At 41.1% G+C, this 22,554-nt stretch overlaps 1 protein-coding gene across 2 annotated transcripts in view; it reads left to right on the forward strand.

The window, feature by feature from the left end:
• Positions 1 to 22,554, forward strand: part of CTNNA1 (catenin alpha 1) — a 178,818-nt gene that overhangs the window by 4,316 nt on the left and 151,948 nt on the right. Inside the window, exon 1 of one of the 2 annotated variants that reach the window (XM_029941996.1) lies at positions 38 to 135. The exons of the other annotated variant lie outside the window; for it this stretch is intronic. The gene's annotated coding sequence lies outside the window, so the exon portion shown is untranslated. Of the gene's footprint in view, positions 1 to 37; positions 136 to 22,554 lie in introns of those variants that run through there. 2 annotated transcript variants of the gene reach the window in all.

Genomic DNA, 22,554 nt, shown 5'->3' on the forward strand with positions numbered 1-22,554 from the left:
GGGCGGGGGGCGGGCCGGGGGCGGGGGCGCCGGGCGGCCCATTTCCTCCTCGGAGCCGGACTGGAGGGAGACAAAGCGGCGGCCGTCGGCTTCGGGCCTCGGGAATTCTTCCTGCGCTTGCCCCACTCGCCGCAGGTAACTCTTCAGGCGGGCGCGGGCTCCGCACCCGGGCTAAGGGGCTCCTCTTCTGGGCGGGCGGGCCCGGTCTTCTCAGCGACCCCACCCTGAATCGGGCTACTGGAGGGCTGCGGTGCGGCGCCCGGCCCGCTTCTTGTGCGGGGCCCCCGGCCTGCGCCCTGGCGGGGCAGGCGGGCGGGGCCGCCGCTTCCTGGCGCTCGGGAAGTTGAGGGGCCGCGGTGGATGGAGCTGAGCGACTGGCAGGTCCTGCGCGGACACGGCGCTTCCTTTCAGGAAAGTTTCTCCCGGTTTCTAAACTTTGTCCCGGCCGACTCGGCGCGCGCGCCCGGCCCCCTCGGCCGCCTTCCTTGTGGAGCGGAGGCTGTGCGCTGTTTCCGGTACGGGAGTGGCGGAGAGTTGAGCTTTCCTGTGAAGTGATTGTGCTTTGTGGTTTCCGTGGTCGCACCCTCCTCCCCCGTCTCCGAAACTTGGCGGTGGGGTGTACGCGAGGATTGCGGAGCCCGCGCTCCCGCCTGCGCCGGCCGGGGCGAGTGTGAGAGTGCAGTGCTGCCTTTCTCGGACCGGCTCTGGCTGGGGAAGGTGCGCCACGCCCGAGTGGACTTTTGGCGTGTGCCAAGTTAACCTTTGTTGTGCAATTACTCAGTCTATTCGTGCTGGTTAATAGGACGCCCGTCACTCTGGTTCGTCCTGGTATCAGCGGGTGGCGTTGGAGTCTTTCTTGTGGACTTTTAAAAGGTGTGTGCGTGTGTGAAGCACTTGTTGGAACAAATGTGGACTGAATGCTTGACCCTGGCTTGGCAGGAATGGCTTCCCAACAATGCAGGCGGCAGTTGGCTCAAACCAGGATTGGCAGACACCCTCATGTCGTCCTGGGTTTCTGTAGCGTTTTTTGGTGTTTGTTTTGTACAGAATCTACAGTTAGGAGATCATGTTAAGATATGGTAAGTGTCCAAATAAATTAAGGGCATTTCATATATATGTTGAAGGAAACGGTTACATCATTGTATTGTTGCCACAGGATAAGCATTTCCATGAGAGGATATTTTTGTTTCGCACTGACTTTTTAAAGCACTCTACCGGTTTATGTTACTTTAAGAAAATGTAATTAAATTAGGATGTGTTATTTTGTTTTACAAGACGTTAAGAGTGGAGAATTTATCGATAGCCTCTCTCTAGTTATTTATCCTCCTTAACTTAAAAAAAAATAATTATTTTATCCACTTTTCTTACAGCCCCCAGATGATTTAAAATGTGGCCTGTGCCCCCTAGACTGACAGTGTACTGTAGGGAAGGCGTATTGCCCAGATGTAGTGCAGGGCAGCCCACAACAGTCCTTGTGCGTGGGTCAGATCATGTACACCACTAACGATAAAAGAAACTTGTGGATGCATGGAGAGGGAGTGAATAAGTTTTGCTTGGTGAAGTGCAGAAGGGCTTCTGGAAGGGGGTAGGGTTTGAACTGGATGAAACATGAGTAGGGTTTTGTCAGTGAACGAAACATAAGAGAGAAGAGGAGTTTGTGGAATTATGACATAATTCTTCTGGATTTCTTTAAATTTTTGGCTCTTCTCAGTTTTTTTTTTTTCCCTCCAGTCCACTCATGCCCAGGATTCTGTCCAATATTTCTCAGTTTTTTCACAACATTGAGGTGGCATCACCTTCATTCCCGTCATCAACATCTCATTCCATATAGTGATTTAGAGATCAGGGATGCCTTTTCCAAGGTGAAAATCCCTTCTCACAGTCTCCCTGTCTTCAAACTTAGGTACTAAAATCTGACTTTCTCTTCTGATAGTGGATGTTTTGCCTGACCTATGTGATCACGTGTACATCAGAGAGCTGAGTGTGCCAGGGGATTCTCAACCTCAGCAGGCCCAAAATGAGACACTTTTCGGGAAGCCTAAACCATAGGTGGAGATCAGCAGTAACTGGTAGGGTCCTGAAATTTTTTTGAGAAAGTAATAGCCTGAGACATGACAGACAGATTTGGATATTGCAGTTGGTGTGTAGTGCTGGTGAAGATCTGGACAAGGGAACGTGGTCCTCTGCTTGTATAAAGGTCCTGAGAGAGGAATGACTTCATGTGGTTTGAGATCTAAGAGAAGACCTGTATATTTTGAAAACTTTTGGGGTGGGGAGAAAGCCTTACATGAGATTGCAGAACACCAGGTCACATGTTTGAATTTTATGCTAAGAGCTGTAAAAAGCTATTGTAGGGAGTTTCATGATCTGGGGTGTGTGTGTGTGTGTGTGTGTGTGTGTGTGTGTGTGTGTGTTTTAAAGTTCAGTTATTAAAAAAATTTTTTTTTTACCATTTATTTATTTTTGTGTGTGAGAGAGAGTGCGAGTGAGCAGGGGAGACACAGAATCCCAAGCAGGCTCCAGGATCAGTCTGAGCTGTCAGCACAGAGCCCGACGATGGGCTCAACTCACCAACTGCGAGATCATGACCTGAGCTGAAGTTGGATGCCCAACTGACTGAGCCACTCAGGCACCCCAAAGTTTACTTATTTATTTTTGAGAGAGAGAGAGAGAGAGAGAGACAGAGACAGAGAGTGAGTGAGTGAGTGTGAGTGTGGGAGAACATAGAGGGAAAGAGAGAGACTCCCAAGCAGGCTCCACACTGGCAGTGTGGAGTCCAATGTGGGCGGGCTGAAGCCATGAATGGTGAGATCCTGACCCTAGTAGAAGTCCAACAGTCAAGTGACTGAGCAATCCAGGTGCCCTTCATGATCTGACTTAAAATACATTTTTTAAAATTAATTATTATTTTTTTTGAGAGAGAGAGACAGTGCGAGCAAGGGAGGGTCAGAGAAAGAGGGAGACACAGAATCTGAAGCTCTGAGCAGTCAGCACAGAGCCCAACACGGGGCTCGAACCGACGAACTGTGAGATCATGACCTGAGCCGAAGCCCGATGCTTAACCGACTGAGCCACCCAGGCGCCCCTTAAATTTATTTATTATTGAGAGACAGAGAAAGACAGAGCACGAGCATGGGAGGGGTAGAGAGGGGGGAGCCACAGAATCTGAAGCAGGCTCCAGGCTCTGAACTGTCAGCAAGACCTGGACGTGGGGCTCAAACGCCTAGACGGCGAGATCATGACCGAAGCCAAAGTGGGACGCTTAACCGACTGAGCTACACAGGTGCCCCCTGATCTGATTTTTTTTAAAAAGGAACATGCCTGTTGTACTTGGAAGCCTTGTATTATGTACACATGAAAGTAGGGAGTTAAGCAAGGAAGATGGTGGGAAGGAGGTGGTGGGGATAAAGGGAGCTGTATTTTGAGGAAGTGAGACAGAAATTATATATGAATTGGATACAGGGTTTTAGGTTTTTCTGTAACTGTTGTTTCCTCAGTGATTCCTCCTCACCTCATTGTATTTTATCCTTTTCATGATGAGCTCTTCCTGGTATCTCATGACTCAAGTTAGCCCTTTCCTTTCTGGTAGCATATTTTCTCACCAGGAGGTGTACTCCATTGCATTGTACCTTAGTATTGATGTCCCTATTTGTTTTTTCTGCTATGAGATGGGCCTGTGAGCCCCTTGATAATCTTAGCATTTGACTTGGTACCTGGCCTGGAGGGCAAATTAGATACTTGTTGAATGAAGGAGGAAAAAATATCTTCTCAGCTTGGAGTCTAACTTGTGGGTTTAACTGTGAAGGATGAGGCAGTAGTCAGATTATGGCAAACTGGAAACCATCTCCATTCCATTCTTCTTCCTTTTCTACCCATATCTAATCAGAGATGAAATCCTCTCCATCCATTGTTCATTTTACACTAATTCCTTTTTTCTGTTTTCTCTACTTCCACTGCAGTTTAGATTATTTTATCTTTGAACTATCAAAACTACTTGTAGTTCTCTGGATAAATTGTTCTATTATTGTTTGCTTTGGTGCCTTTTTCGTATTTTTTCCTTTGCCTGGAGCACTGTTCTCTTTTTTTCATCCATCTGACAACCCCATTTACTCTTTAAAACCCACCTTAGATGTCACTGCCTCTGGATTTTCTCTTAGAACTTGGTGCTTCTTGGTTCGTTTGTACATATTCTGTGGTTGCATCTTTCATACTGTTTGGTAAATATTTTTATGTATGCCTTATTCCCAGCTGGGGGTTTCTTAGAAGTGAAGTCTAGGCTTTTATTTTTGACAAAACTTAAAAAAATTAAAACAGGATATACCTGGAGAAGAGTGCTCAAATCATAAGAGTACCTGCTTATTGAAGTATTTGAGTGAAGACCATCACATCCACTATCCAGACCAAGAAACAGTAAATTACCAACCAGTACTCTGGAAATCCCTTTTTTTCCCTTTGTAGTCACTGCCTGTCTCTGTGCTCCCTTCTGTTTTTAATCTGATGTTTGGGAACATTATGGTTGCTTAATTAGTGTTTGCCATAGTTATTTGAGTGTCTTCCTGTCTTCCCCTTCAGCTTTCAATCTTTACACCTAAGCAGAACTCATTCATTTGAGAAACTTATTACGATTGTCTTGCTGAACTGTTCAGACTCTTAGGTTGGAATTCAAGGGCCTCTGAATTGTGTCTGTAGCTTGTTCAAATTCATTTTCTATGGTAAGTTCAAATTCGTTTTCTACTTACAGTGTAGGTACATGTCCTCTGCACCTGCCAGGCATTCGTACTACGGTGCCTCATCCTTTGACACAAACACCATCCATTTAAGAAGGCTGATTAACATGGCTTTTTCCATGAGACTTTTATCACCATTGCTGAAGTGATCTTTAATTGACTAGAAATCTAAAATTTGCTGCCGATTATGACATTCTCACTGTCCTGTTTTTTGTTTTTTTTGTGTGTATTTTTTGCTGGTAAAATATATGTAACAAAATTTACCATTTAATTATTTTTATGTATACTGGTGGCATTGAGTATATTCACATTTTTGTCCACTCATCACTGTGATCCATATCTGGAATTTTTTTCATTTTCCCAAACTGCAGCTCCATTAAATAGTAACTCCCCATTTTGCCTCCTTTCAGTCCCCTGGCAACCACTATTGTGCTTTTTTCTCTTGAATTTGATTACTGTAGGCACCTCATGTAGGTGGAATACTACAGTCTTTGTTCTTTTCTGTTTTTTTTTTTTTTTTTTTTTTTTACTTAGCATACCTTCAGCTTTCACTGTGTTGTAGCATGTGTCAGAGTTTCCTTATTTTTTTAGGCAGAATGATACTCCATTATATCTTCATCTGTTGATGGATACTTTGGTTGCTACCACTCTTTGGCTGTTTATAACACATCCCCACCAACACTTGTTATTTTCTTTCTTTTTAACAAATTTATTATTTATTTGCTTATTCATTTATTTTGAGAGAGAGAGAGCGCAAGCGTGCGCGTGTGAGTGCATGTGCATGCCAGCTACAGGGGAGCAGAGAAAAAGAGAGGGAGAGAGAGAATTCCAAGCAGGCTCTGCACTATCAGCATGGAACCTGTCGCGGGGCTCAAGCTCAAGAACCATAAGCCAAAATCAAGAGTTGATGCTTAACTGATTGAGCCACCCAGGCACCCTTCTTTCTTTCCCTCCCTTCCTTCCTTCCTTAATTGCCATCCTAATGGAATTGAGGTGATACTTCTTTGTGGTTTTGATTTACATTTCTCTGATGAGTGATGTTGAACATCTTTTTATGTGCTTACTGGCCATTTGTATATTTTCTTTGAGGAAATTTCTGTTCAAGTCTTAAGTCCATTTTAATTGGGTTGTTTGTCCACCCCCTCTGTGGTCCCCCCTCCCCCGCTCCCCCACCCAAGTTGTTGAGTTAACATAGTGTTACAGTTTCAGGTATACTTGTAGCAATGCAGCAATTGTATACATTACTTAATGCTCATAATAAGTGTATCCTTAATTCCCTTCACCTGTCTCACTCACCCCCCCACCTACCTCCTATCTGGTAGCCATCATTTATAGTTAAGTGTCTGTTTTTTAGTTGTCTCTTTGTGTGTTTTGTTTCTTAAATTGCACATATGAGTCAAATCATATGGTATTTGTCTTTCTCTGACTTATTTCACTTAGGATTACATTTTCTAGATTCATCCATGTTGAAATGGCAATATTTCATTTTTTAATGGCTGAGTAATATTCCATTTTATGTATATATGTGTGTGTTACACCCCAAATCTTCTTTTTCCAATCATTAATTGACAGGGGCTGCTTCCATAATTTGGCTACTGTAAATAATATTGTAATAAACATAAGGATGCCAGTATCTTTTTGAATTAGTGTTTTCGTATTCTTTGGGTACATATCCAATAGTGGTTGTACATTTTGGATATTAATTACTTTTCAGTATATGATTTGCAACTATTTTTTCTAAGTTTAGGGTTGATAATGTCCTTTCATGCATGTATGTTTTAAATTTTGATCAAGGTCAACTTACCTGTTTTTTCTTTTGTTTGTGCTTTTGGTGTTATATACAAATCGTTGCCGAATCCCATATCCTGAAGCTTTTCTATGTTGTTTTTGTTCTCCCCTCTACTACACAGTGGACATCCTGAGGGAAGGAGTAAGTTTCTATTGTAGCCACTTTACCTTTCAGCACAGTGAGCCCATGGTGTACGAGGAGAAAGTAGGGAAAATTTTTTATTAATGTAATTTTTAAAAGGTCATAATGAAGGCTCAAGAATTATGCATAGGGTGGGGTATTTGCTGTTATTGGTTATTTATCATTGATTATGTCTTTCTCATGAATTATGATAACGTGTTTTTACGAGTTAGGGACTGTGTGAGCAGAGGAGGGGCAGAGAGAGAGGGAGACACAGAATCCAAAGCAGACTCTAGGCTCTGAGCTGTGAACCCTGAGCCACCCAGGTGCCCCCGGGAGATGTGTTTTTTTGTTTTTGAGAGAGAAAGCAGGGGAGTTGCGGAGAGAAAGGAGGAGAGAATTCCAATCAGGCTGTGTGCTGCCAGAGCACTGCTGGATGCAGGGCTTTGAACTCAGGAACCATGAGATCATGACCTGTGAAATGAAGAGTTGAACAGTCAACCAGTTGATCTACCAAGGTGTGCCTTCAGAGTTTTTAATCTTTTAAGTCCCAGCCGGAGAGTTTAGAGTTTGAACTTTGTCATCTGTGTAATGAATAAGAGAATTTATAAAGAATATTTAAACTTCTAATATGATAAATTGATAAAATGCTAATTCCTGAACAGGAAATGTTTTTATTCATGTTAACTGGGTTGTCTTACAAGTAAAACTCGTGAACTAGTTCAGTACTTAAATAACATTAAATTGCTGGTTTATCTTAAGACTCTTCTAGACCGGGGTGCCTGGGTGGTTCAGTCGGTTAGGCTTCCAGCTTCGGCTCAGCTCATGATCTCAGGTTCGAGGATTCAAGCCCCGCGTCGGACTCTGTGCTGACAACTAGCTCAGAGCTTGCAGCCTGTCTTCGGATTCGGTGTTTCCCTCTCCCTCTGATCCTCCCCTGCTCGCGCTGTCTCTCTCTGCCTCTCAAAAATAAATAAAAAACATTAAAAAATTAAAAAAAAAAAAAGACTCTTCTAGACCATAAAGTCCTTTGCCAGATGCTGAACTCCTTCAGGGTAATTACCTTCTGAATCTTTGACGCCTAAGATACCTTTCATTTTCTATAATTAAAAATTTTTTAATGTTTATTTACTTTTGAGAGAGAGAGTGAGGCCCCCCGCGACCCCCCCCCCCCCCCCCCGTGTGAGCAGGGAAGGGGCAGAGAAAGGGAGACACAGTGCAGAGCAGGCTCCAGGCTCTGAGCTTCAGCACAGAGCCCAACACAGGGCTCGAACATGACCTGAGCTAAAGACATGCTTCACCAACTGAGCCACCAGGTACTCCTGACTCATTTCTAAACTCATAGCAGATACTCTTCAGCAAATATTGAATTAGGTATAGTAGGTATACATATACTATATATCGGATTGTGCCAAGGGGTGGAGGCATGGTTTTATATCCAGTTTATTAAAATTTTTTATAATAAAATTCATAGCACCTAAAGATAGACACTGGTAATGTTTTGGTGTACGTCTTCTAATCTTTATTTTTGGGTATGTATATTGACATTTACTTTTATAAAAATTAGTTTTTACTTCATGTATTCTTTTGTAGTCTGTTCATTTGTCATAATTTGAACATTTCCCCAGTTAGTAGGATAAAATTAACCTTTATTTATATTATTTATTTATTTTTAACTTTCTTTAACATTTTTTCACTTCTTTAAATGTTTATTTTTGAGAGAGAGCATGAACATGAGGGGGGAGGGGCAGAGAGAGAGACAGATGGAGAATCTGAAGCTGGTTCTAGGCTCCGAGCTGTCAGGGCAGAGTCCCACGCAGGGCTTGAACTCATGAACCTCAAGATCGTGATCTGGGCTGAGTCAGATGCTCAACTGATTGAGCCACCTAGGCGCCCATATTGATTCATTTTTGAGAGATGGAGAGAGACAGAGCAAGAGTGGGGGAGGGGTAGAGAGAGAGGGAGACACAGAATCTGAAGCAGGCTCCGGGCTCTGAGCTGTCAGCACGGAGCCTGATTTGGGGCTTGAATCCATGAACTGTGAGATCATGACCTGAACTGAAGTCAGATGCTTAACTGACTGAGTCACCCAGGCATCCCATATTAACTTTTATTTTATGTATCACTCAGAAAAAGGAAACACTGCCAAATATACTAGGCAATGACATCAATTGTAAGACACATCCAGATTTTAGAGACTTAAAAGTGAGAAATATGTATGCTTTAGAACTGATGATAAATGCTTAATTGCACAGTACTGATATAGCATATTATGATCCCCTACTATTCTATTATGTAGGTTCTTTTTAATCAGCCCTATTAGACATTTAGTTTGTTTCTAGAGTTGCTTTAGTGTAGCTCAATCTTCTCCCCATCCTTGATTATTTTTTGAGGTTAACTTCTTAGAAGTGGAATTCCTGTGGAAAAGGTTTACTGCTCTTCAAAATATTCTTTTTTATTATGGTCAAATATACATAACATAAAATTTCCTACTTTAATAGTTGTTAAGTGTATACTTCAGTGGCCTTAAATACATTAATAATGTTGTGCAACCATCGTCACAATCCATTTCAGAACTTTTTTTGTCATCCGAAACAGGAACTTTGTACACATTTAACAGTAACTTCCCATCTTCCCCTCTACCCACCCTCTGATAACCTCTCTTCTACTTACTGTTTCTATGAATTTGCCTATTTTAGGTACTTCATTTAAGTGGAACCATACAGTATTTGTCCTTCTGTGTCTGGCTTATTTTACTTACTAATATGATGTTTTCAAGGTTCATGTTGTAGCATGTGTCAGAATTTCCTTTTATTTTCCCCTTAAAAAATTATTGTGGTAAAATATAACATTAACTGTCTTTGGGGTGCCTGGGTGGCTCAGTCAATTAAGCGTCTGACCTTGACTCAGGTCACAATTTTGCAGTTTATGAGTTTGAGCCCTGTGTTGGGCTCTGTGCTGAAAGCTTAGAGGCTGGAGCCAGTTTCAGATTCTGTGTCTTCTTCTCTCTCTACCCCTTCCCTCATTTGTACTCTGTCTCTCTCAAAAATAAACATTAAAAAAAAATCAGTAAAATTAACTATCATTGATAGTTTATTTAGTTTATTTATTTATTTTGAGAGAGAGAATCCCAAGCAGGCTCTGTGCTGACAGGGGAAAGCCTGATGTGGGGGGTCAGTTGTGAAATGAGCTGAAATCAAGAGTTGGTCGCTTAATGGATTGAACCACTTAGGTACCCCTTTATGTTTTTTATTTTGAGAGAGAGAGATTGCATGCACGTGCCCATGAGAGAGTGAGTGTGGGGGAGTGGCAGAGAGAGGGAGAGAGAGAAAATCTTTCAAGCAGGCTCCATGCCCAGCGGGGAGCACCATGCAGGGCTCAATCTCAGAACTCTGAGCTGAAATCTGGAGCTGGATGCTTAACTGACTGAGCCACCCATTTGCCCCTAAAATTTACGCTTACCTGTTTTTTTTTTTTTAAATTCCTTATGTTTATTTATTATTGAGACAGAAACAGAGCATGAGTGGGGGAAGGGCAGGGAGAGAGGGAGACGCAGAACCTGAAGCAGGCTCCAGGCTCTGAGCTGTCAGCACAGAGCCTGACTTGAGGCTCGAACCCACAGCCATGAGATCATGACCTGAGCCAAAGTTGGACGCTTAACCCACTGAGCCACCCAGGCTCCCCTGTGCTTACCTATTTTTAAGTCTACAGTTCTCTGATAGCAATTACATTTATGTTGCTGTGCAGCCTTACCACCATCCATCTCTAGAAGTCTTTTCATTTTGTAAAATTAAAACAGCAACTCTCTATCATTAAACAACATTAAATAACAATTCCCATTCCCCTCTTATCCCAGTTCCTGGCAGCCACCATTCTACTTTGTCTCTGTGACTGCTCTTGGTACCTCATTAAAGGACCATACAGTTTTTGTCTTTATGTGACTAGGTTATTTTAGTTATTAACATAATGTCCTCAAGGTTCTTCCATGTGATAGCATATGCAAATTTCCTTCCTTTTTAAGGCCAAATAATATTTTGTCATATGTATGCATATACACATATCATGTTATGCTTCTTCATTTGTTGATGATTACTTCCATATTTTAGCTACTGTGAATAATGCTGCTATGAACATGAGTGTACAAATATTTCTTGGATACCCTGCTTTTACTTTTGGATATACCCAGAAGTGGAATTGCTGGATTATAGGATACACTTGTTTTTAATTTTTTAAGGAACTGTCAAACTTACCATTTTACATTCCTACCAGTAGTGCCCAAGGGCTCTAGTTTTTCTGTATCTTTGCCAATACTTCATATTTTCTCCTCCTCCTTCTTCTTCTTCTTCTTCTTCTTCTTCTTCTTCTTCTTCTTCTGATAGCCATCCTAATGAGTTTGAGGTGGTATTTCATTGTTTTTTTTTTAAATTTTTAATGTTTATTTACTTTTGGGAGACAGAGTGAGACAGAATATGAGCAGGGGAGGGGCAGAGAGAGAGGGAGACACAGAATCTGAAGCAGGCTCCAGACTGAGCTGTCAGCACAGAGCCCGATGGGGCTCGAACTCATACTGCAAGATCATGACCTGAGCTGAGGATGTGTAACCAACTGACTGAGCCATCCGGGTGCCCTTATTGTAGTTTTGATTTACATTTCCTAATGATTGGTGATGTTGAATATCTTTCATGTGTTTATTAGACATCCCTATATCTCTGTAGAAATGTCTATTCAAACTCTTTGCACATCATTGGGTTGTTTTTTTGCTTTTTGAGGTTTAGGAGTTCTCTGTATTTTCTGAGTATTAATCCCTTATCACATATATGTCTTGAAAATATTTTCTTCCATTCTCTGGGTTGCCTTTTCACCCTGTTAATAGTGTCCTTTGATACACAAAAGTTTTTATTTTGATGAAGTTCAATTTACCAATTTTTTTTTCTTTTGTTACCTGTGCCTTTGGTGCCATGTGCAGGAAGTCATTGCCAAATCCAGTGTCATGAAACTTGCCCTATGTTTTCTTCTATGAGTTGTATAGTTTTAGCTCTTACATTTAGGTCTTTGGTCCATTTTGAGTTCATTTTTCTGTATATTAGGTAATGGTCTGACATCATCCATTTTCATGTGGATATGCAAGCTTACTCAGGACCATTTGTTGAAAAGACTGTTTTTTCCTCCTTGAATGAACTTGTCACCTTTGTCAAAAATCATTTGACAGTAAATGTCAAATTTGACTGTAAACCATTTGTTTCTGGTCTATTCTGTTTTCTTGGTCTGCATGTCTGTCTTTATACCAGTGCCACAGTTATGATTATTATAGCTTTGTATTAAGCTGATTCCAAATAAGCTCTTGAAGCTAATAGTATTTTGTATTATTCTGTGGTTTAGTTGTTTGTACATGCTGTTGTGAAAATAAAATAAATTCATTTAACTTTCCTGTATTTTCATTGTGGAAGTGATTACACAATTGTTTGAGTTTGTTAAAACTCAAGGAATAGTGTAAAGTGAATTTTACCGCAAATGGAAAGTGATAAAATAGGTAAACATAAATTGACCTGAAATAGTTTTTTTGCAAGTTTGCCTGCTTCCTCAGCTGGAATCCTTTTTGCCTTTTGTGTGACTCTGAATCCACACCCTTAAAAGTATTCAAGGAATTTTGATTATAATGTCCATGTTGGCGGATTTAAGCCTTTTAAAAATCTTTTTTAATTTTTTTTTTTTTTGTGTGTAGGAGAGAGGGAAACGGGGGGGGGGGGGGGAGAGAGAGAGAGAGAGAGAGAGAGTGTGTGTGTGTGAGAAAGAGAGAGAGAGTGTGAGTGAGCGAGGAGGGCCTGAGAGAAAGGGAGACACAGAAATCTGAAGGAGGCTCCAGGCTCTGAGCTATCAGCCCAGAGCCCAGCGTGGGGCTTGAACCCACAAGCTGTGAGATCATGACCTGAGCGAAAGTTGGACACTTAACTGACTGAGCCACCCAGGGGCCCCTCTTTTTTTATATATATATAAACATATAAATAATATATTTATATATATAAGTATATATAAATATATGTATTTATTTTGAGAGAGAGCTAGCGAGCAGGTGTGTGAGTGAGTATGAGTAGGGGATGGACAGAGAGAGGGAGAGAGAGAATCCCAAGCAGGCTTCCCACTGTTCTGTCAGTGCAGAGGTGGGCCAGACATGCTCAATCTCAGGAACTGTGAGGGATCATGACCTGAGCTGAAATTATGAGTCAGATGCTCATAAGTCAGAGGCTCCAGGTGCCCCTGGAGGATTTAAGTCTTATTAGTACTTCTCTTTTCTCTTAAGGAAAAAAAGTTAAACACATCAGGCATCTGGGAGTGCCTCATAGAGCAGCAGTTCCTGAAGTTTGCCCAGATGTGAGTGTGCTAGCTTCCAGATTTGAAGGGTGTTGTTTGTATAGTGTGTTGATCAGCTCAGCCCCTCGCATGGTGGACTTGCTTGATTGCGTGCTACAGTATGAGGAAGTGGACAGTCTGCCTTGACTTGCCCTGTCTCATGCTGTTTGCTCACCTGCAAGGGTACTATATACTAAATTTATGCATTATTGAAAGTTCAGAACTGTGCAGAAATAACCGTGCTTCACAATAAAAGTTCAACATTGCCCTTTCTTTGTTGGAGCCTCTAAATATTCATTATTTTCCTCTTTAGTTTTTTTCATAGCTGCCAAACTTTTCTATGCAAACGTGACCCAGCCCCATTTCTAATGGAGCTTGAAATTAACATGATTTCTGTTTACTTGTTGATGGACTGTCATCTGTCAACCCCACTTTTTGATGGTGATTTAATTTGTGCTTTTTCAGTGGCTCAAGTTTGGAGTAATGCATACAATGTGAATATGATTTGAAAGGGAACTTTGTTATTTTCAATGTTTATAATAAAAATTGGTTGTTTGGAACAAGTATTATATGAATAGTATGATTTGGTTTAAATTTTTTCAAATTTGAATTTATGTTTTTAATGTTTATGTATTTTGAGAGGAAGAGAGAGAGAGGGAGAACGTACAAGCAGGGGAGGGGCAAAGAGAGGGAGAGGTGGAATATCAAACAGTTTCTCTGCTGTCAGCACAGAGGCTGATGTGGGGCTTGAACTCACAAACTGAGATCATGACCTGAGCCGAGATCAAGAGTTAGATGCTTGGGGTGCCTGGGTGGCTCAGTTGATTAAGAGTCTGACTCTTGATCTTGGCTGAGGTCATGATCTAGTGGTTCCTGGGTTTGAGTCCTGTGTGTGCTGACAGGGCGGAGCCCCTTAGCATTTTCTCTCTCCTCTCTCTGACCCAACCCCATTCATGCTCGCTCTCTCACTCTCTCGCTCTCTCTCTCTCTCTCTCTCTCTCTCAAACTAAATAAACTTAGAACAATTAAAAAAATGTCTGATGCTTATCCGACTGAGCCATCCAGGCGCCCTGGTTTTTAAAATTTCTTGTTACCTGGGGGCGCCTGGGTTGTTCATTGGGCCAAGCACTGGACTCTTGATCTTGGCTCAGGTTAAGATCTTATGGTACTTGGGATCAAGCCCCGAGTTAGGCTCCATGCTGACAGTGCAGAGCCTGCTTGGAATTCTGTCTTTCTCTGTCTATCTCTGCCCCTCCCCGCTCACTCTCTCTCACTCTGTCTCAAAAATATATAAACTTAAAAAAAAATTTCTTGTCTGTCCCATGTTCTAATTATAGTAGAAAAGCAGGAATTACACTGTGGAAGTTGTTATAATTTTAAGCTGTAAAGTTTTAAAGAAAAAGACTTCCAGGGCTTTAGAGAAGAAACAAACTATCATTTGCCTTAAAATATTGTAATGAATAATTTATTATTATAATTTTTAAATGTTTATTTATTTTGAGTGTGTGTGTGTGTGTGTGTGTGTGTGTGTGTGTGTGTGTGCGCGCGCGCGCGCACGTGCACACAAGCGGGGAAGGGGCAGAGAGGGGGAAAGAAAATCCCAAGCAGGCTCCTCCATTTACAGATTGAGCCCCCCAGGTGCCTCTGTAATGAATAATTTGATCCAATTTAATCTTAGGGTTAAATAACTGGTTTTATTCCTTAATTTCTAATTTAAAGGCTAGTTGTATCCTAGATTGCTTAATTTTGGCTGTTGCATTTAATTGTATTGAGCTGTTGATTTCTCTCATTTTCTTACTCTGAGATTTCATTATTAATTATTGTCATAAATAAGCAGACCATCAATTGCATTTTCAAAATGTTTTATTGCTGTCTTGTTTTTGTTAATATTTGACATTATGAATTGAGGATATGAGTTGGAATCCTGTGTAGTTATTAGGTTACATAATGCTTACTGGTTTATTAACCAGGTAGTGCTGCAGATGGTTCTTGAAACTGAAAGTGCTATCATAACTCAGGAAATGCATTCAGTGTTGCCCATTTTAAGCGACATGAAGGATAAGAGCCTTTGCTAATAGTCCATTTACCCTGTGTAGTTCTGATACGTGCTTTTCTTTACAAGCAAAAATGAATTGTTAACTATTCTCTCATGGTATTTTGAATATTTCATTACGTTAAATATTTTAATATTAATCTAGACTCTTAATCATGGTTTGTGAAAAATGATAGTGCAGTGAATAAGGCAGAAGCGGAAAGGGTATACGCCAGTGTTCGTGGGGTTTTCTGTTCTGAGGATTTCTGAATTGGTAAAGGTTTCTTAACAGTCATCTGTTACCATTTTCTTGCTTCCTTGGACCTGGGGGTCATCATGTTCTCAGAAAAGCTGTGGTCTGACTTTGAAGTGTATCTTTAGAAACCTGTCATTTTGCAGAGAAGTGGCTAAGTGAAATGTGAGCTTGATCTCTTGGGAGGAGGGGGGAAAAACCAAGGAAATGGCAGTACTTGAGAGAAACTTAAGCTTTTTTGGAGTCATTAAGACCAGTGAAAGATGTAATGTTTTCTAGGTATCTTTATTGAGTCAGGGTCAAAGATAGCAATTTGTTTGCTGTATCTCTAATACAGTGAGAAGGGTTCAATAACATTAAAAAGTCTGCCTTTCAAAGCACATGCTGGGAGATTTTAAGAATGTGTAAGTCACCATTGCTAACCTCAAGTTTACAAACTAATGGGATTATTAGCCTTACTATAGCAGTCTATACTTATTTTTGCTAATCTGTAAGAAGAAAGACCTTTCTTATTTCTTTCCGCGAGTGCCAGTGTTGCTAGATGAAACCTACAACAGTCAGGGCAGTTCTTAGTCATTATAGAATGTAATGAGGTAAAAGTTATGCTCAAAAAAGCCATGGTCCCTGGGCTCAAAATGGGGAGCTCCCAGTTTCCTGGGAGACAGATGCACTGACAAGGCTGTTTGACAAGTACTGTAGCAGAGATGCTTGAGAAGTGCTGGGGGAATCCAGAAAAGAGGCAACAGCTCTTTCTGTGGCTGTAGGGGACATTTGTGTGAATCTCAGAAGAAGATGGAAAATCTGGACAGGTGCTCTGGGCAGAGGAAAGGGCTTATGTAAAGGTCTGGAGACATGCGTGTGCTTTGGAGAAGAGTTTCAGGGAGTGGATATAGGTGATTCTCTGTTAGGCTAGTTTCTTTCAGTCAGGTTTGTTTACAGGAGTTTGGGTTTCACCCTGTTTGTGGTGGCCTATTTTGGGGAGGCCTGCCCCTGGCCCTCACAGTACTTAATAATTAATTGCTGTGATGATCTGATAGGGATTTCTTTCTTTCTTAAAGAAAATTTTTTTGTTTGTTTATTTTTGATAGAAGCAGCAAGGGAGGGGCAGAGAAAAAGGGAGTCAGAGGATCTGAAGCAGGTTCTGTGCCTACAGCAGAGAGCCTGATGTGGGGTTCAGACTGGTAAATCTTGAGATCATGACTTGAGCTGAAGTTGGCCACTTAAATGATTAGCCACCCAGGTGCCCCTTTTTAATTTTTTAATGTTTGCTTTAGAGAGAGAGGGAGACACAGAATCTGAAAAAGGCTTCAGGCTCTGAGCTATCAGCACAGAGACTAACGTGGCGCTAACGAGATCATGACCTGAACCAAAATGAGAAGCTTAACTACCCAGGCGCCCCTGATAGGGATTCCTAATTAGTCTTTTTGACCCTTGCACCTAGCAGGATCCCAGGATGTGGTGTAGTTGGTCAGTGAATGACAAAATATGTTTCATCAGTTTTAGAGACAATTCTTATTTTCTCATTCAGTTTGGCTAACTTCCTAGACTCATGCCAAGTACAGGCATCTTGTCTCCTGGTTCTCCAAGAAGAGTACAGTCCTCTTCCTGTGGGCTTCTCAGCTGTGTGGAAAGTTTCTCTGCCTTTTAGTCTCATTGTTTTAAAACAAAAACCTCTTTTCTCTTTTGTCTTTCTTTTCTTTTGTGCCTTGAGTCCAGATGCTGGTTTCATCTTATTTTCTTTTTTGACCAGAGTTATCCAGTTTCTTATGGAAACAGGGACTTCCTGAACATCTATAATCAGTTGTCTGTTATGATGGCTTAGTGCAGTTTTCTGAGGAACACTCTTCCATTGTTAATGGTCTTAGCCACATGGATGGGGAAGAAGCTAAGTAAAGGAATATAGATACCCAGTTCATGCTGTAAACACCGCTCTCGAGCTTTTTGTTTTTTCCTTCCCTTGATCTCTTAATTCTTCTTGCTCTGTGTTCCAGGCACATTGGCCTTCTCTTTCTCTAAGTCCTGGGAGATGCTGTTGTTACCTCAGCCTGCAGTGCTTTTCTCCCAGAAACTCACTTGGCTCTTTTTGACTTTCAGATTTCATTTCAAATGTTACCAAGATAGAAAGACCCTCGAAGGACCCCATCTAATTCCATTACTTGTTAATTTTCTTCCTAGCAGTCTATTTATTTATCCTATTACTATAGTGTTGTTTCATGAAGGCAGAGTTTTTTAGTTTTGTACCATGCTGTTAGGAATAGCGCATATATGGAGAAAGCCCTCAAACATTTGCTGTTGGAGTTGCTGAATGGTCGATGGAGTACTGTTTTTTTAGGTTTACCTTTTGTCCTTTGCTTAGTGCTTTTGATAATTATTGTGGCTCCTGCTGATTGTAGGATGACAATGTTTTCATTCAGATGTTCTTGTATTTCCTCATTGTTTTTGGTGCTCTCAAGAAAACAAGAAAAGGAACATAATAAGAGTGACTAAATGTTTTATTATGATAAAAATGATAATGTGTATAAAATAGTAATCATCATCATCATAATCATTAAAAAATAATGAATATATAGCCACATGTCCTTTTTCTTATAGATTTGTATACCAGAAAGGAAAGTGACAGCTTCTACTTTGTGCCATATAAGTGCCTGATATAAAATGTATTTGGGTTGTTATGCCCAGATTTTAATATCGCCCCCAAAAACCAGAGACTGCCAGGGAGGCCGAAGCACGCCTGCAAAAGCAAAAGGCTTTTTACGAATTTAGGCCCGGCCAGCCTAAACTCAGGCTCACAGACTTCTACAACACACTGGATCCACGTGGAGTGAGCCCCGAACAAAGGCAGGGTAGGGCTTTTATGAGTTTGGGAAGGGGGAGTTACAGGAAATTGTGACACAGGTACAGTGATCCAATTATTATTATTGACAGCAGGTTTAACCATTCACATTGTGTAGAGTATTTGTTACTTTTGGCGGGACCCAATCACAACATTTAGAGTATTGACCAATCACCGAGTGGGCCCAGGACCCTCACGTAGGGCGTGACTAGTCTTAGCCTCCATCTTTAGGCCTGCCCTTAGAAATGTTAAAGGTGTTAGCTGGCCTTTCCTGATTGGGTATTACAAGGGTGGTCCCTTCTGCCTTGGGCAGTGTGTGCCCTTCTATTGTTTCATGGAGTCAGTTTCAGACCTGCATCCTTACAGGGTATGATGATCACATAGAAGTCATGGTTTATGTAATGCAATTACTCTGCAGTAGATGGGAGACTTTTTACTTGGATGATGTTTTGGCTCTTATTTATTTAGTTATTCATTTGTTGATTGATTTATTCATTCATTTGTTCATTCATTCATTTATGAGACACAGACAGAGTGAGCAGGCAAGGGGGAGAGAGAGAATCCCAGAGCAGACCCCGCAGTGTCAGTGCAGAGCCTGATGTGGGGCTTGAACTCAGAAACTGAGGTCATGACCTGAGCTGAAACTAAGAGTCGGACACTTAACTGACTGAGCCAACCCGGTACCCCTTGGCTCTCAGTTTTGACAAAGGTTAAGGTTTTTATTTTATTTTATTTTTTTTTAACTGATTTACTTATCTTTAAAGTTTACTATTTATTTTGAGAGAGAGAGAGCATACAGCAGGGGAGGAACAGAGAGGGAGGGAGAGCGAGAATGCCAGGCAGGCTCTGCACCATTAGCAGTGCAGAGCCCAGTGTGGGGCTCAAACACTCAAACCGTGAAATTTTGACCTGAGGTGAAATCAGAAGTCTTTTGCTTAACTGACTGAGCCACCCAGGTGCCCCAATTTATTTATTTTTAAAGTTTATTTATTAGAGAGCTGAAACCAAGACTTTGGAACCACTGAACCACTAAGGCACCCATAGATTTTCTTACCTCTTATTTTCTTATCCCTCTTTCCTCCTCCTGCCTCTATCCCCAACCTGTTTATATTTTAGAAGAAAGTGACAGGCTTGGTAGGAGGGAATTTAGTAAAATAGACATATGTCAGAGTGAGTCTTAATTATAGGGGTTACGCTGTGGTTTTTTTTTTTTTTTTAACTGTTACTGGAAGATAGGAGAGTTGAGATGCCAACAGCTGTGTTCACTGTTTAGTGCAGATGCAACTTGGCTTTCCAGTTAACTGCATTGAGGGATCCACAGTCCTATATCTTGTGCAGTGTGACAGGTAACTGTTACTGTGGGTACTTTTAATTTTAAAATTTCCTGATTTGCATTTAAATGAACCATCCTAACATTGCATTAACTTAACCTTGCTGCTAAAAAAAAATGGCACAGACTAGCATGGTAAGGATATTCTAAAGCTTTGGAGCAGACAGGTTTTAAGAATGATGTGGCCATTCTGTTGTAAATGAACGTTTAATGTCTTTAGAGGAGGTATGTAAGCTCTCCTCAGGAATGAGGCAGTTTGCCAGCAATCAGCCTCCTTGCTTCTGATGGAACTATGGTTTTATTTTCTGCTTTTTGCTTCTCCATTTCTCTTTCTATCATAAAGATTGCTAGTCAGACGCCTACATCTCTGTCCCTTTCTGAATTTATAGCGAACTTTTGTGTAATAGCCAGGATTGCTATTTATAAGGTAATGAAGACTGAATAACTACAGTTTAACTTTTTATTTAGTTCCACTAAGCATGATCCCCTCTGGAAAAACCTAAAGTTGATGTAGTTCATTAAGGTTGGCTAGCTCTCGTAGGTTTTGTAATAGATCTTGTGAAGGAGTGCTCTGTAAGTTAATTGGAAAACTAGAAACTGCCAAGAGTTTAAGTTATTTGTTTAGCTACTCTAAACAATATCATTAGTTGTAGAGAAGCAGAAGATATGACAAAGATTAAGGCAGGAACTTTGCCTTGGTAGGCTTATAAATATTTTAAAATCAGTTTGAATAAATTCATTTCAAGTAATATGGTATCTGCTCTGCATAAAGCAGCTTGTCAGCAACTTAGGAGATATAAAGACATAAGCATAGTTATCATCCTTAAACTTAAAATATAACTAGGAAGACCATAGGTTAAACCTGGGAAAAGTTAATTACATTTAATAAAATAATTCAAAAGCTGTTGAGAGATAACATAAATGAAACAAATACTTAGGATTTCAGTGCTGGAAGGACTTGGAGCCAGCATTCAACCCCCTTTGTTTTTATAGGTGAGAAAACTGAGGATCCAGTAAGGGAACTGGCCTTGCCCAAGGTCACAGAGTAAGTTAGTCACAAAGCTAGTACCAGAAGCCATGTTCTTTTCAGAGAACATATTGTCATTAGATTTTAAATGCTCTGCTTCCGCTTTCTGAAATCCTTTTTGGGTTGGGGTCACCAAAAACATAACTTGGCTCTGTAGTATAGTTTAGTAATGTTCAGCATCACTTTTGGCAGAGTCTTTGATTAAAGGTGCTGCACAAGGCAGTCTCCTTCCTTCGTGGTTACTGAAAGACTTGAAAACACCCTGAATGGGTTCTCAGTTTTCTTTTTTCTTTAAAAAAAAAAAATTTTTTTTTTTTTACTATTTTATTTATTTCTGATACAGAGAGAGACAGAGCATGAGAGGGGGAGGGGCAGAGAGAGGAGACACAGAATTGGAAGCAGGCTCCAGGTTCTGAGCTAGCTGTCAGCACAGAGCCTGACGTGGGGCTAGAACCCACGAAAGTGAGATCTGACCTGAGCCGAAGCCGGAGGTTTAACCGACTGAGCCACCCAGGCACCCCGGGTTCTCAGTTTTCAAGTGGCAATATATTTAACGTTTTTCAAGGTGAGTGAGTGATTGAGTCCTTTACCTTAACACTTTTAGCAGCCAGATTCTGGTGAATTTTTATGAGGAGTTTGGAGACCTCCTCAGAGACCTTACTTAACAGAATGTGGGGTTCTGAAATATAGCACTGGAAGGGATTTTAGGGGAGAATCCTGTTCACTGGTTGCAAAGTCTGGACCAGAAGAGCAAGCATACTACTAAGACATGTTTGTCTCACACCGTGGCAAAATATTTTTGAATGAGTTGCTAACACTAAACTTGTGAGACTTGTCATAAATATCTGCGTCTCTGTGTCTTTTGAAAAAATTCATATGATCCACGACCCCTACATCGGTGTGATAAAGAGTGCTTGGATTTACCTCTCCTGGCCTTGGTTTCCCAGAGAGGTCAAGTATCTTATGCAATTTATTATTTTGCTTATACTCTGCCTTTTTTCAAGTTAAGAAGAAAGTGGAATTATTTTATTCCCCTAAGTATCAAAATTAGGAACAGAAAAGACCAAGAAGGCATTTTTTTTTGAGAATGTTTTTATTACTAACAAATGTGCAAATTTTGGGGGTACTCTTGTTTTTTTCCTAAGCTAAAGCTAGTTTTTCTCATGTGTCAGAGAAGCCGTTTTTTGTTTTGTTTTATCCTGACTTGGTTGGCCTGATTTTCACAGGCTTACCTTGGACAGTTTACTTCCTTTTTGTGGTATCTCCAGAACAGCCTTCCTTATTTTTGGCAGCTTCTTGGTGGCCTGAGACCCTCTTTCTCAGCTCATGGCTCTCATTTGCTTATGAAGGAAAAGCGGGCATGAGTTGTGGATTCTAAAGCATTAGGACTGCGTTTGTGCTGTTTGGACCTTGATTTGCTGGATTTCACAAGTTATCAAGTTCTCAGGCTTAGTGCCTTTCCAGGGGTTGGGCTAACTGTCCTTCTCTGGGCTCCTTCTTTACAAAACTTTTTATTTCAAGAAAAAATGGAGGGGCCCCTGGGTGGCTCAGTCGGTTAAGGGTCCAGCTTTGGCTCAGGTCATGATCTTGCCAGTCACGAGAGCCCTGTGTCAGGCTCTCTGCTGACATCTCAGAGCCTGGAGCCTGCTTTGGATTCTATGTTTCCCTTTCTCTCTCCTTCTCCCCTGCTTGGCGCGCTCGCTCGCGCTTGTGCGCTCTCTCTCTCTCTCTCTCTCTCTCTCTCTCTCTCTCAAAAATAAATAAGTGTTAAACAATTAAAAAATATGTGTAATTAAAAAACTCCAAAAATGGAGCCGTTTATTTCTTTGGGAAAGTGAATTGTATTGTTGTGCTTGTTTAATAATTAAAATACAAAAGTGACCACATGTCTACTTGGAACTAGCTTCACTTAACTTATTTGCACCTGTACTTCCCTTGAAAGGTTTTCTATTTTGTGTTGTTGCAGTGGCTATGTAATGCTGGGACAGAGGAATGCAGAGTCCATGGGGCAAATCATTCTTTGTGAAATGTCTTATCTGTGACATTTGATGACATTTGCTTTAGCTGTTGTCAGCCCTTTAGCAATCTAGAGCAC

Source organism: Suricata suricatta, chromosome 6, assembly GCF_006229205.1.
Source record: "Suricata suricatta isolate VVHF042 chromosome 6, meerkat_22Aug2017_6uvM2_HiC, whole genome shotgun sequence".
NCBI classification, from domain to species: Eukaryota; Metazoa; Chordata; class Mammalia; order Carnivora; family Herpestidae; genus Suricata; species Suricata suricatta.